Source organism: Diabrotica virgifera, chromosome 10 (assembly GCF_917563875.1).
Source record: "Diabrotica virgifera virgifera chromosome 10, PGI_DIABVI_V3a".
NCBI lineage: Eukaryota > Metazoa > Arthropoda > Insecta > Coleoptera > Chrysomelidae > Diabrotica > Diabrotica virgifera.
In genome coordinates this window covers 73,894,398-73,908,416 of record NC_065452.1, presented here as the reverse complement: position 1 = coordinate 73,908,416, position 14,019 = coordinate 73,894,398, and positions in this window count along the sequence as shown.

Here is a 14,019-nt window from a genome sequence, read left to right as displayed (position 1 = left end):
TCAGAGAAGAACCGTAACTTTGGGAAAAAAGAAATTTGTTGATAAGCGAGGAAGGGTAGGAGTTATCTACCAAAATACTTCTGATAAACAGAAGGGATTCCCTTCGATTAACAGGATGTGTCAACCTATGTAGCCTACAGCTTAAAGCTTTATATATATATTATATATATATATATATATATATATATATATATATATATATATATATATATATATATATATAAATATAAGTAAACGTTCAATATTGGGTTTGCAGCAATAAAAAATGAAATGTGTACTCTTGTAAATTTTTTATTCCAAGCTTTCGGACATCGTTATGTCCTTCATCAGGGAGCTACAAAGGTGATGAATAGTTTGTTAACGTTGGTATAGTTAATTAAAAAATTCGCTACTTACAAACTTATTGAGATTGTATCATCAATGATGTTATATTATAATGTTGATAAAATTTATCACAATCTGTCATCTTTTTTAAGTCTAAAACCTATTCCTATATTTAAAATTCAAAAATTGCTTTACATTCACAACACTTAATTATTATAAACGCATGCATGACATTGTTATTCTTAATTTTGTTATATCGCCATTAGTTTTTGTCACGACAATCCAGTAGTTTTTATTATTGTCTTTTTGGAACTCTCCGTGTGTAAATTTAAAAATATTCGTATTGACAGATGAAAATTCCACACCCACAATATCAAGCAACTGGTAGTACAGCAAATTATAGGCATATCATTGGGTGTATTGTGGCAATATAAATTATTTTATATTTGTTATATATTTTATATCAGAAAGGAGTGAAACTTTAACCTGACAATTTTTCAACACAAAACTTTTCAAACTAATATAAAAAATATAAAAGAATTTTTGTAGGTCATAATTCTAAAAACGTTACAATTGATTGAGATTTTGTTTTGTATGACCCCAGTATCTGTGTGTATACAAAAATTACTAAATTTTTAAACAAACTTAAATAAAAAAGAAAAAAAAAATTTTTTCCTCTTTTTTTCTTTTTTGAACAAATTCTTCAAAAAACTTTCTTTCCTTTAAATGTCCATTGATAAATTATTGGTTTTGTTATTGTTGCATTTATCTAGTAGTAACAGTAGTATAACAGATAGGAGAACATTTCATTTAGATATATATATATATATATATATATATATATATATATATATATATATATATATATATATATATATACATCTTCCAGACATTGATGCGTCCATACATTTATGTTTTTGCATGTAATGCTGCATCCACCGCATTGTTGCGTCAATATACGGACGCAGTATTACAATCGCTTATATTTCGGTAATGGTCGTTGCCAATTTCTCTTAGGTGATATAAGGGGACACTAGTAATCCAAACAAGTAATGTGGCCAATTTTCATAGAGTTGTGATGCACAGCAAAAAACTTATTGAGGATTTTAAGTGACGCATCAATAATATTAGCATGAAATGTTTGTGTATACATTAGTTCAAGATATCTCCTTCAGGAGGCGCATGAACCAATCGAGTATAATTCATTGGTGAATATTATTTTCATTCTTTCGATTATTCTGCGTCTTCTTAATTTGGCAACATTGCTAACCGTCTGAAGTACCGTTATACAAGTATTTTAAATGTCGATATTGGATCAACGGAAGAAATGGATAACGAAAATAAAATATTTATTGTCATCACAAAACTCAGGTAGGCCTTTGCGAAAATAAGTTCAATAAGTACAAATTAAAATTGTTTTTATAAGGAAAAATAATGCATTCTTTAAAATATTTGCGTTTTTATAAGAAAATGATGCGTTTAATTATATTTACTGATGGGTACATTTTTTTATTTTACTTTCCTTTTCAATGAAGGACAGTTTTGTAACGAATAATGAAATAATATGCTTAAATGTAGTCAGCTTTACAGTTCAGACAGTATCCCTGATACATCGGATGTAGACTCTAATGAAGGCATGTTGGGAAAACCACTAAGAAAATATTTTACTTTAAATCGATATGTTTCACCCGTAATAAAGATTATATATATTATAGGTATTATTGTGTCCAGAAAATTTAGAGAAGTCTAATAACACTGGATTAGTTTTTAAGAACAATATTACGTCTCACGCCATATACGCCACGAAAAAGCTAAAAAAAGAGAATGGAAAAAAATTGCTAGATGCTAAGCACATTCTAAGAAGTCATTCAGGACGTTCAGAAAATTATTTCCTTTATTTCATGTAATTCCTTAAATAGAAGAAACCTTTAGAGACTGACCGATTAATCGGTTTCGGCCAGCTTCGGTCAGCATAAATCTTCAGCTAAAAACTTTCGGCGAAACCTTCGTCTTCACTTTGGCTGAAGGTGGAATAATGAAACGATAAAATATAAGAGGAGTTCGCCACCGAATCCACATGCAGTTTTCTTCTTCTTCTTCCGATGCAAATCCACTAATGGATGTTAGCGATCACATTTTCCAGTAACTCTCTGTTTCTTGTAATGCGTATCAGAGATTGTATGTCGTTAATCCCTGTCCATTGCCTTAAGTTTCGGAGCCAGGGCATTTTCTTGCGTCCTATTCCTTTCTTGCCTTCAATTTGCCCTGGATTATAAGTTGAAGGAACTGGTATTTTTCGTTTCGCATAATGTGACCCAAATACGCCGTTTTCCTTTTCTTGATGTTTTCGAAAAGTTGGCGCTCTTGGTTGATTCTTTTAAGGACATCTACATTTGTGACTTTCTCTGTCGATGGTATCTCTAGGACACGGCGATAAAGTCACATTTCGAAGGCTTCTAATCTGTTTATATCCCTCGTTTTTTATAAAATGCTTCGCATTGTATATAATCTAAGATGCAACCATGAGATATCAAATTTTATTGTTTTATACGAGGTATGTAAAAAAATATGAATTTTCGCTCAACAGTAAAGTACCTTTATATTTCACAATATCGAAAATATTTCACATATCACCAAGAGTTCACCAAAATCATATATAACAGAATCTACAAGAGTGAAGCGGAAATCAACGAGTCACAATTTGGTTTTAGGAACGCTTTGGGCACAAGGTAGGCAGTGTTTTATCTGCAAGTATTAGTACAGAGGTGTAGAGATATGAACAAGGACGTCTACATGTGCTTTGTAGATTACTCGAAGGCCCTTGACAATGTAAGACATGACCAACTAATTGAAATTCTACAAAATATAGGAATTGATGATAAGGACATTCGAATTGTGACAAGTCTCTACTGGAATCAGACAGCCAGGGTAAAAGTCGGCAATGCGTCCACAGAGAGCATTGATATCAGAAAAGGTGTGCGAGAGGAATGTTTTCTCTCCCCTCTCCTTTTTAATATTTACTCCGGACAATTTTTTAAAAAAGCACTGGATGCAGCAAACGAATACATAAAAATCAATGGAGAATTGACAAGTAACATCCGATATGCGGACGATACAGTCGTACTTGCCAGTAGTATCGATGAACTACAGTATCCTATGGACAGGGTGCAAAGAGCGAGTGAAGAAAGAGGACTTAACCTCAACATAAATAAAACAAAATGGATGCTGGTCAGCAAAACTCAAAAACCTGCCAGACAATTGAAAATAAAAAACCAATCAATTGAACACGTTGACTCGTATATATACCTGGGAACAGTCGTCAACTCTAAATGGGATCAAACAACCGAAATACGATCTAGAATTGAAAAGGTTAGAGCAACATTTAACAACATGAGAAATATAGACACCAATTCCGACATATCTCTCCCACTAAAAATACGGCTGCTAAAATGCTATGTATTTCCAGTCTTGCTGTATGGCGCAGAGGCCTGGACACTAACGGAGACATTAATAAGGAAGTTAGAGGCATTCGAAATGTGGGTGTATTGAGGTCTCCTCAAAATATCCTGGACGACTTACACCACCAACGTAAATGTATTGCGCCGAACAAAAAGAAATCTCTTTCACAATTAAGAAACGGAAACTTGAATACCTCGGTCATATTATGAGACATGATAAATATCATATACTCCAACTGGACCGAGTGGATCAACATGGATCGAGTTATTCAGAAACGCCGAAAACAAGATTAAAATTGCTATGATGATAGCCAACGTCCGCAACGGACAAGGCACATGAAGAAGAAGAAGAATATCAAAAATGGTTATTAAGAAAAGTTGTTTGGAATTAAAAACTATGGTTAAATATTCAATTATGGTGAACTATAAAAGTACTTAACTGTTAAGCGAAATTCATATTTTTTTACATTCTTCTTGTTCCGTCTTCTAATGAAGATTGGCGGTCACTTTTTTAAACGCTTCTCCGTCTTTTGCAACGTGATATAGCTGTTCAACACTGAGTTTAGTCAAATCTCTGATATTCCTCAGCCAAGATTTCTTCTTTCTTCCCAAGCCTTTTTCCCCTCTACTCTACCTTGCATGATGACGTGTAACAGAGAGTATTTATCGTTACGAAGTATGTGGTCCAAATACTATGTTTTTCTTATTTTAATTGTGTTCATAAGCTTCTTGCCATGTCCAATTCTTCTTAACACTTCTTCGTTTGAGACTTTTGCCGTCCAAGGAATTTTTAGAATACACCTATATAGCCACATTTAGAATGCCTCCAATTTTTTACTTTTAGAGTCCAAACTTCTACCCCATATAGTAGTTACGACCGAACATAACCTTTGACGAAAATTTTTTTACATACCTCATATAAAATTGAAAAACTCTGATATATGATGGTTGCATCTTGGATTTTAGACTAGATAGAGTATTTTATGAAGAATAACTTTTTTCGTAAAATTGGCAATAAAATAGTTATCTATCATAATTGAAATAAAATAATGTTGGAACTCCGTAATTTGAGAAAAGTTTGCAATTTTTTTTTCAATAAGAAGGATGTAATTGCACATTAAAACGTAGTTTTAATTACAAACTATTTTCATAGTAACAATTTTTGATATTCTGAAATATCAAAACCTTTTATTTAAATATTTACCCTTTAACGAAATTCATATTTTTGACATACGTTGTATAAAATTGATAAAATTTTATACCTGATGGTTGAGTTTTAGATTTTAGACTATGCAGAGCATTTTATGAAGAATAACTTTTTCGAATGATTGGTAATAAAAAAGTTTCTCATATGGTTCCTACTTATGCAGACATACTTTATAATAGCTAAAATTTTTTGAATTTTCAAATTGTAATGCCATATTCGGATTCAGCGTAATCAAAAACAAAAAAGAAACATATTTTATCAAAGACAACTGATGAATTCAACGATATTGTTTTCATCCATTTAAAAAAATGTGATATCATATAATTATAAATATACATCCCTCTGTCTGTCTGCGAACACAATTCCTCCGTCAGTATACCAGGTAGAATGACAGATGATGTGTCAAATGATAGATTATAAGCGAAGGATCCGTCGAACTCCCAGGATAATTACAGCTTAAGATAAAACAAATCCGTCTCAATTAATAAATTTTACAATATTGTACGACAATCCAAAATTTTACGTTTAGTTAAAATGTTAACAGAAATGTTAACAGAAAATAAATCACTTATGATGATTATTGAAACATAAATTTTTCTTGTTTTTTCATTCATTTCTAGAATAGAAAATCGACTTGAAGATTTTGACCCTTCCTTAATTTTTTTATGGCGGCGACCCTGGAAGGATGGTACTAAAGGTGAGAAATTTAACCTAGTCTGTCTGTCCATCTATCCGTCCTACCGCGAATAAGACTCCTCTTCACTATACCAGGTAGACTGACAAATGAGGTGTCAAATAAAAGCTTATAATCCAAGGATGGTACTAAAGGTGAGAAATTTGACTTAGGACTTCCGGTTTTAAAAATGCGACCGGAAGTACTGTTTTAAAGTCACCGGAATAGTACAAGTGATAGATTATTCGACGCGCCTTCGCAAAACGAGAACAAATATATACTTTCGGTTTCATGACTCTCTGTCCGTCCCTCCGCGAATACAACTCTTCCATTATTAATACAGATAGAATGACAAATGAGGTGTCGAATGAAAGCTAATAAGTCAAGGATAGTAGTAAAGATGAGAAATTTGACAAAGGACTTCGGTTTTAGAGTTAAGCAATCGTAAGTACTGTTTTAAAGTCACTCAAAATATGATATGAATGTAAATAAATATGACTCAAAATTAGTAAAATCGTATATTAATCGACGCAAAGTTACACGAAGAGTTCAACTATCGACTTCCAGTTCTACTTGCGATTACTTTGGGTGAAAAGCTAAGACTTACGAAGTCCACTTACTTGTTTCTAAAATTATTTATATACAAAAATTGTTATTATTTAAACAATTAATAAACAATTAGCGGCTAAATCTTTGAAAAGAACTTTTTATTATAACATGTATATAAAATAACAAAAAAAGTTTTAGAAAACTATAAGTTTGTTTGAGTTTTTCGGAAACAATGCATGCTTTGTATTGTACCTTGCAACCCAAGGTACAAGTTATTGTACCCATTATCTAGCAAACAACCTTGAGAAAATAAAATGACCTTTTCTACACGGACATATTCTAACAGAGCACAAATAGCATTTAGGATCACATTAAAATGAAATGATAAACTGGACCGAGGTATTTGATAGTGGCAACGTTGCGGACGCAGAAATAGCTTCCCTATGAACAAAGATACCCTTTGCGGACACAGAAATGCCGGCTTGCTGTAATATGGTATATTTGGACGTTCCAACGATAGCAAAATATGTGGCTGCAAAATTGCTATCGCAGTGAAAGTAAAACTCATCTCCTTTATTCTTAGAGTATATAGAAAACTGAGTTGATGCCGAAGTAGCCATGGTTGCAGGATATCCAATAATGTTCTAAAATATAGATATACATCAATTTTTCGAGTGGACGCACAAACATACCTATGGTAAAAGGATGCAGCAATGATGGTAGGATTTATATATATATATATATATATATATATATATATATATATATATATATATATATATATATATATATATATATATATATATATATATATATATATATATCAAGTAGTGACTCTTGAGGATGCAGTAGAAGAGTCACTACTTGATATATAAATCTACAGTCAAGAATACCACCATCTTATATATATATATATATATATATATATATATATATATATATATATATACAGTGAGCACGTAAAGGTTGGAATAAATTCATTTTCTCGAGAATGGACGACTTTGGAAAAAAATCCCAAAACAGGTCAATTTTTATTTTTAAATTACGACTTTTTGGCATATATATCATACTAGTGACGTCACCCGTCTGGGCGTGATGACATCATGGATGATTTTTTTAAATGAGAATAGGGGTCGAGTTATAGGTCATTTGAAAGGTAATTCAATTATCTATTCAGTAATATAAACAATAACATAATTACTTATACAGGGTGTCCAAAAATAATTTTTTTGAATTTAATTTATTGACATAAAAAGAAGAATCTGTGTAATTTATTTAATTCAAAATACATTTTACTGCTATTAAAAAACAGGAAAAATGTTTATTTGATAAATAAATATTGTTTTTTGCTTAAATTCAATATTAAAGCAGCCATCCACTTGCCTCTTGACAGTTTGAAATTTAATTTAAGCGAAAAGCAATGATTATTTTTAAAATAAACATTTTTTTCTGTTTTCTGAGAGTAGTAAAATGTATTTTGAATTAAATAAATAAAATACATTCTTCTTTTTATGTCAATAAATTTAATTAAAAAAAATTTTTTTTAGACGCCCTGTATAAATAATTATGTTATTGTTTATATTAGTGAATAGAGAATTAAATTACCTTTAAAATGAGCTATCACGCGACCCCTATTCTCATTTAAAAAAATCATTGATGACGTCATCACGCCAAGATGGGTGATGTCACTAGTATGATATATATGCCAAAAAGTAGTAATTTAAAAACAAAATTTGACCTGTTTCGGGATTTTTTTCCAAAGTCGTCCATTCTCGAGAAAATAAATTTATTCCAACCTTTACGTGCTCACTGTATATATATATATATATATATATATATATATATATATATATATATATATATATATATATATATATATATATATATATATATGATTATTAATATGTAGTGACTGTTAATAATACAAAATGAATAATTTTGGGGAATGCAGTCAATGTGTTTTGGGCTGATTAAAAGAGAAACACTTTGAACTTTTGTCGAGCTTTCGGACAATTTATTTCCTTTATCAAGACAATCTAAAAATACAAATGTTTAAATTTAGATGAAAACTAGAAAAATAACAACTTACTGCTCGTGGTTTACAAAATAACTAACATACTTATTAAAAACATAAAAATTCTTTCTAAAAAATATAAATTGTAAACGTAAATTAATTTTGAAATATGTCAAAAGGACATTAATCAAATGTAGTTAGACTACTTTAATAACTCGATAGATTGGGAAAGAAGTTAGCTAACAGTGTATAAAATAATGATATAAAGATATAAGCAAATTTGAAGTTATAATTATTAGTAAAAAAAAAACTGATAGTAATGTAAAACAAGTTGATTTAGAATGTTATAAATATTTTATAAATAGTATCAAAAGAAAAATATTTATAACATTCTAAATCAACTTGTTTTACATTACTATCAGTTTTTTTTTTTACTAATAATTATAACTTCAAATTTGCTTATATCTTTATATCATTATTTTATACACTGTTAGCTAACTTCTTTCCCAATCTATCGAGTTATTAAAGTAGTCTAACTACATTTGATTAATGTCCTTTTGATATATTTCAAAATTAATTTACGTTTACAATTTATATTTTTTAGAAAGAATTTTTATGTTTTTAATAAGTATGTTAGTTATTTTGTAAACCACGAGCAGTAAGTTGTTATTTTTCTAGTTTTCATCTAAATTTAAACATTTGTATTTTTAGATTGTCTTGATAAAGGAAATAAATTGTCCGAAAGCTCGACAAAAGTTCAAAGTGTTTCTCTTTTAATCAGCCCAAAACACATTGACTGCATTCCCCAAAATTATTCATTTTATATATATATATATATATATATATATATATATATATATATATTAGCCAATGATTTTACTTATTATATATATATATATATATATATATATATATATATATATATATATATATATATGTAAAATATTATACGGGAAATAAATATTCTACCTTCGTCTGTGCTGCCATCTTGGGAACGTTTTCGCTGTCTACAGCTCATCAGCCAAGCTCTCAGAACAGACGAAGATGTAGAATATTTCCTCCGTATACCCGAGGCCGTAAGACAGCCATGCAGTCCTTATGGGACTAGCGCAATCTGAGTTAGTTAGAAGCAACCTACCTTGCTCGTTTCGGTACGGAACCGATCTGTGCCTCTACTTTGAGGCCACGCGCCTTTTTCAATAAATACCAGGTGACATCTCGTGGCCTCAAAGTAGAGGCACAGATCGGTTTCGTACCGAAACGAGCAAGGTAGGTTGCTTCTAACTAACGCATATATATATATATATATATATATATATATATATATATATATATATATATATATATATATATTGATGTGATCTTGATTATTGATATGAGATAATATTTTTATATGTCATTTAATTTAATCAATGCATTAATAATAATCTAATTAATTTACCAGATCACATATCAATATGTTTTCAATCTCAGGGCTTTTTATAAAATTAATTACTTACATACGTGGCTTCTAAGTATTTCTTAATGGTTCCTAATCGGGATAGGAAAGAAAAGAGTAAAATAATAACACATATGGGTTACAATTGTAATCAAAATATTGTTTATTTTATTTAAATGGCAATCACTGCTTAATATTTGCTATATCTTATTATTCTTAAACATAACATTTATACATGGGAATCTTATTTCCTTTTGATTTCCAATTGAAAGTTTTTATTAACATTTAACTATTATGATTTATCAGCAACAATTCTATTTAAGTTTGATGAAGCTTTTCTGATATTATTGATTATGTTTTTTCAATTTTTAATGTGGTATTTACTACGAAAAACCCATACATTCATGTCCAAACAAATGAGACTGACCTTTTTCTGGTGCACTGAGAATGTCTTCACACAAGACACGTTTCCTGCTATCCTTGGCTGCAATCAAAACCTCGTCCTGGCTTCCAGTAATGTTCTCCTCTGAAACTAGCTCGTATAGCTCTCGTTTCCTGCTTCTGTCGTGATGCTGTGTTCTACCTTTTTCGAAACTGCAATCAGCTACCGGGAACTCTTGGCTCAAGGAGGTTCTTTTACTCTCAACCTGGCCTACCTCTCGTTCTACGATATATACTCCACACTCACGGAACTACACCGGCTTTCTCACTCTCCGTACACTACCGTCTACTACTCGACTTCACTTCTCGACAGCTCAAAACATTCTGATCTCTATTTGTCATTCATTCCCCTACTTTCTAAATATCCCTTCCAGATTCACAAATCAAAATTCCACCACCAACTCTCATTCGCAGTATTCCTCAAAACCAATTTTTAAACTTTCTAAATATGCTTAATGGATTTCAAAGAAAATAGTTAATTCCCATTCTAAAATTACTTTCTACTATATACAAATTTTAATGACCTATTCTCTATTTCCACTTAGTCTTATTTAGCATCGGCTAATGATCGATCCTTCCGCGAACAACGATAATGACCTATTAACGATTTCACTTGAGTCTTATTTAATCACTTCTTAAAATTAAATATAACAATTTGTTGTATACAGGTTGTTCTAAATTTATATGCCCGTGGTTGAGAAAATTGAAAATATTTTATATTAAATTGAATTTTGTTTATAATTATTAAAATTTAATTTTCATATCAAATAGAAATATAACAAATCCCCGCCTTGTATTCGATAAAATTTATCTGCATTTTTAAATAAATTTTCTCGAGGCAAAACCAACTCCCTGTATATTTCCTTACTTTAATCTACGTCTTATATCCTAACTTACTATCTACTTCATGTAATTCTGTCTTTTATTCGTGATATTTGTATACATCGTGAATATTATAAATTCCTCGGATCTTTTCCGAGTTCCTGTGCCTCAACTCATAACTATTTATCCCATTTTCATTATTTACGATGTACGGGCCTTCGAAAACAGGCATCAACTTTGCGCACATGCCCCCAGGAAGATTTGATACTCGTAATGCCCTCACGAGTACTTTTTCACCCTTTTGGAAAGTCACTGGCCTTCTTTTTCTATTTTGTTCCTGTCTTTGGATATATTTTTCGTTGCTTCGCCGTAACCTTCTCTGTACGGTTTCAATCACCTGTTGATATTCTTTTGGCTCTTGGTCTTCCCATGGCCTTATCGGCAGTACACCCTTCATGATGTATTCTGGGGTCTCTTTTGTTACTGTGCTCGGAATTGTATTTAGATACCTTTCTATTTCCGCCATTTTCCTGTCCCAGTGGCGATGTTGACCATCTGTTGCAATGCGAAGAAATTTCGTCACTTCCTGTATGAATCGTTCCGACGGATTACTCTGTGGATGCCTGATGCTGACAAAATTTGTCTCTATTCCTCGTTCTCGAAGTTGTCCCTTGAAACGATCATTTCGGAAATACGTTGCATTGTCCAGTAGAATCTTTTTTGGTGTTCCTACTATGGCTATAAAATTGTCGATTTTTCTTAATATTTCTTCCCCCTTTGTGGTGCGGCAACTATATAATTTTACGTATTTTGAAAACACATCCACCATTACCAGAATATGTTTGTTCCTTTTAGTGGTCATAATTAGATCGCTTAACATATCTATTGCTACAATGTCTAGTTTGTTTCGGGCTTCAATATTTTTGGCAACATTTTCGTTTTTGAAATTCCGACTCTTATATTTTTGACATACATCGCACTTCTGGGTAATTTCCTTTGCAATGCGGTAATCCTGTCGGCTGATGTAATTTTCCCTAAAAACGAGCCAAACTTTTCTGCTACCGATATGCCCATTGTCCTCATGTAATTTCTTTATTATCTTTTCGGCCAATGTCTGTGTCACTAAATATAGTTCCTTTCCGTCTATTCTCTTAAAATATATGTTATTTTCTACTTCCGCTCTTCTTTTCTCTCTTTCCTCTAGGTCTTCCTGGTTTGTCCTTATCTCATTTAATGAATATATCCCTTCTTCTTGTATTAATCTATTTAGTCCCACCTGTAGAGTAATTGTTTCCTTTTTTTCAGTGTCCTCATCCTGTGTTAGAGTGTCGGCTATTATGTTGTCTTTCCCTTTTTCCCATATCAATCTCCTGTCTTTTTCCTCAGATTTTTCACATACTTTTACCGTGTATTCTGCATCCTCGTTTTCATATGCCTCCTCTTCAAATGCCACTGTTTCGATCATATCTTTTTCGCTTTCATTTGTTAGCTTTATTTCTTCTTCTCCTGAGCTCATCTCTTCTTTTGAGGAATCCCAGTTTTCTTTTGCTTTTGATACTCTCAATTTTTCTTCTTCTGGGCTCAACTCTTCTTTTGAGGAGCCACAGGTTTCATTTTCTTTTGTCTTTTTCTGACTTTTTCTCCCTTTTCTTCTTTGTCCTTGCTTCGTTGCCAAATTCATTTCCACTGTTTGTTCTTTACCTGATTCGTCCGTATTTTGTTTCTCCTGTTCCTTGTCCTGTTCTTCTTCTTTTTCTTCTGTTAGATTCATCGTATTATTTTTAAAATCTATCATTACATGTTTTTCTGCCAATTCGTCAACTCCTACTATCATGTCATGTGACATGTTTGGCATTATTACACATTGTAGTGCATACATCTTCTTACCCAGTCGTACTATTACTCGTATGCCTTCATTTATAGTTGCCAATGTCCGTTTGTTTGCGCCCACTAAATTTACCCTAGGTATTTTGTAAATTAAATTTGTTAAGTTAACTTCTTCTATTAGTTTTCTGTTGACCAATGTTATTTCAGATCCAGTGTCTATCATAATTTTAATTGGTTTCTCGTTGATAAATCCATCCACAAATTTTAACTTAACTCCATTTTTCTTTTCGTTGTTTCTTGCCAATTTAATAAACTCCTTGGGGTGACAAAAGATTCCTGTTTGTTTTTTTGTTTTTAGTGAGCGCCGTCGTGAAAAGACGCCGGTTGCTCATTGTTGTTTATATTTTCGTCATAATTTCTCTCTCCGTCATATTCTTCTGTCTGGGTATTATTTACCTCTCTTCTATTTTCTCTTGGTCTGTCGGATCTGTTTCGGTTTTCTCGATATCCCTGTTCATTTTGTCTACCATTATTTCTGTTTTCTTGATTTGAGCGTGTGGTGTTTCTATTCTGGTATTCTCGATTTCTGTCCTCATTCCATTGTCTATTTCTTTGTTCATAATTTCCTCTTCCGTTGTCTCTATTTTCGTTTTCCCTTCTGGGATTAAAATCTCGTCTTGTATAGTCCCTCCTATTTTGATTTCTATCTCTGTAATCTTGTGTTTCTCGGGGCCTGTAATCTTCTCGCGACCTTCTTGATTTTCTTTCTCTTAGACGTGATTCTCTTATTTGTAGGAATTGGCATAAACTATCTATGTCTTTGTAATTTTGCAATGTGATATGGTCTTCCAGCGTTTCCTCGAAATGTCTTGCAATCAGTTCGACTAATTGTTCCGATGAGTAATTATATTGTAAATGTTTTGCATTATTGTAAATTTGCAAAGCATATGTCCTTTCTGATACACCCATCCTATCATTGTATTTCCCATTTTGCAATTCCTTGTTAATTTCCAATTGTTGGACCTTTCCCCAGAAATAATTCAAAAATTTTTGTTCAAATTGTTGCCAATTGCCGAATTCTTCTTCTTTGCTATCGAACCATAGGCTTGCTTCATATTTGAGATGGTTTCTGATAGTTTCTTTTGCTGTTTCGAAATTTCTGATGTGCTGTATTTTCTTTTTTAGGCTATTTATGAACGGCACTGGGTGTAATCTTCTTACATCCCCGCCAAACCTTATCTTCACGTCATCTGTGCTATGTATAAC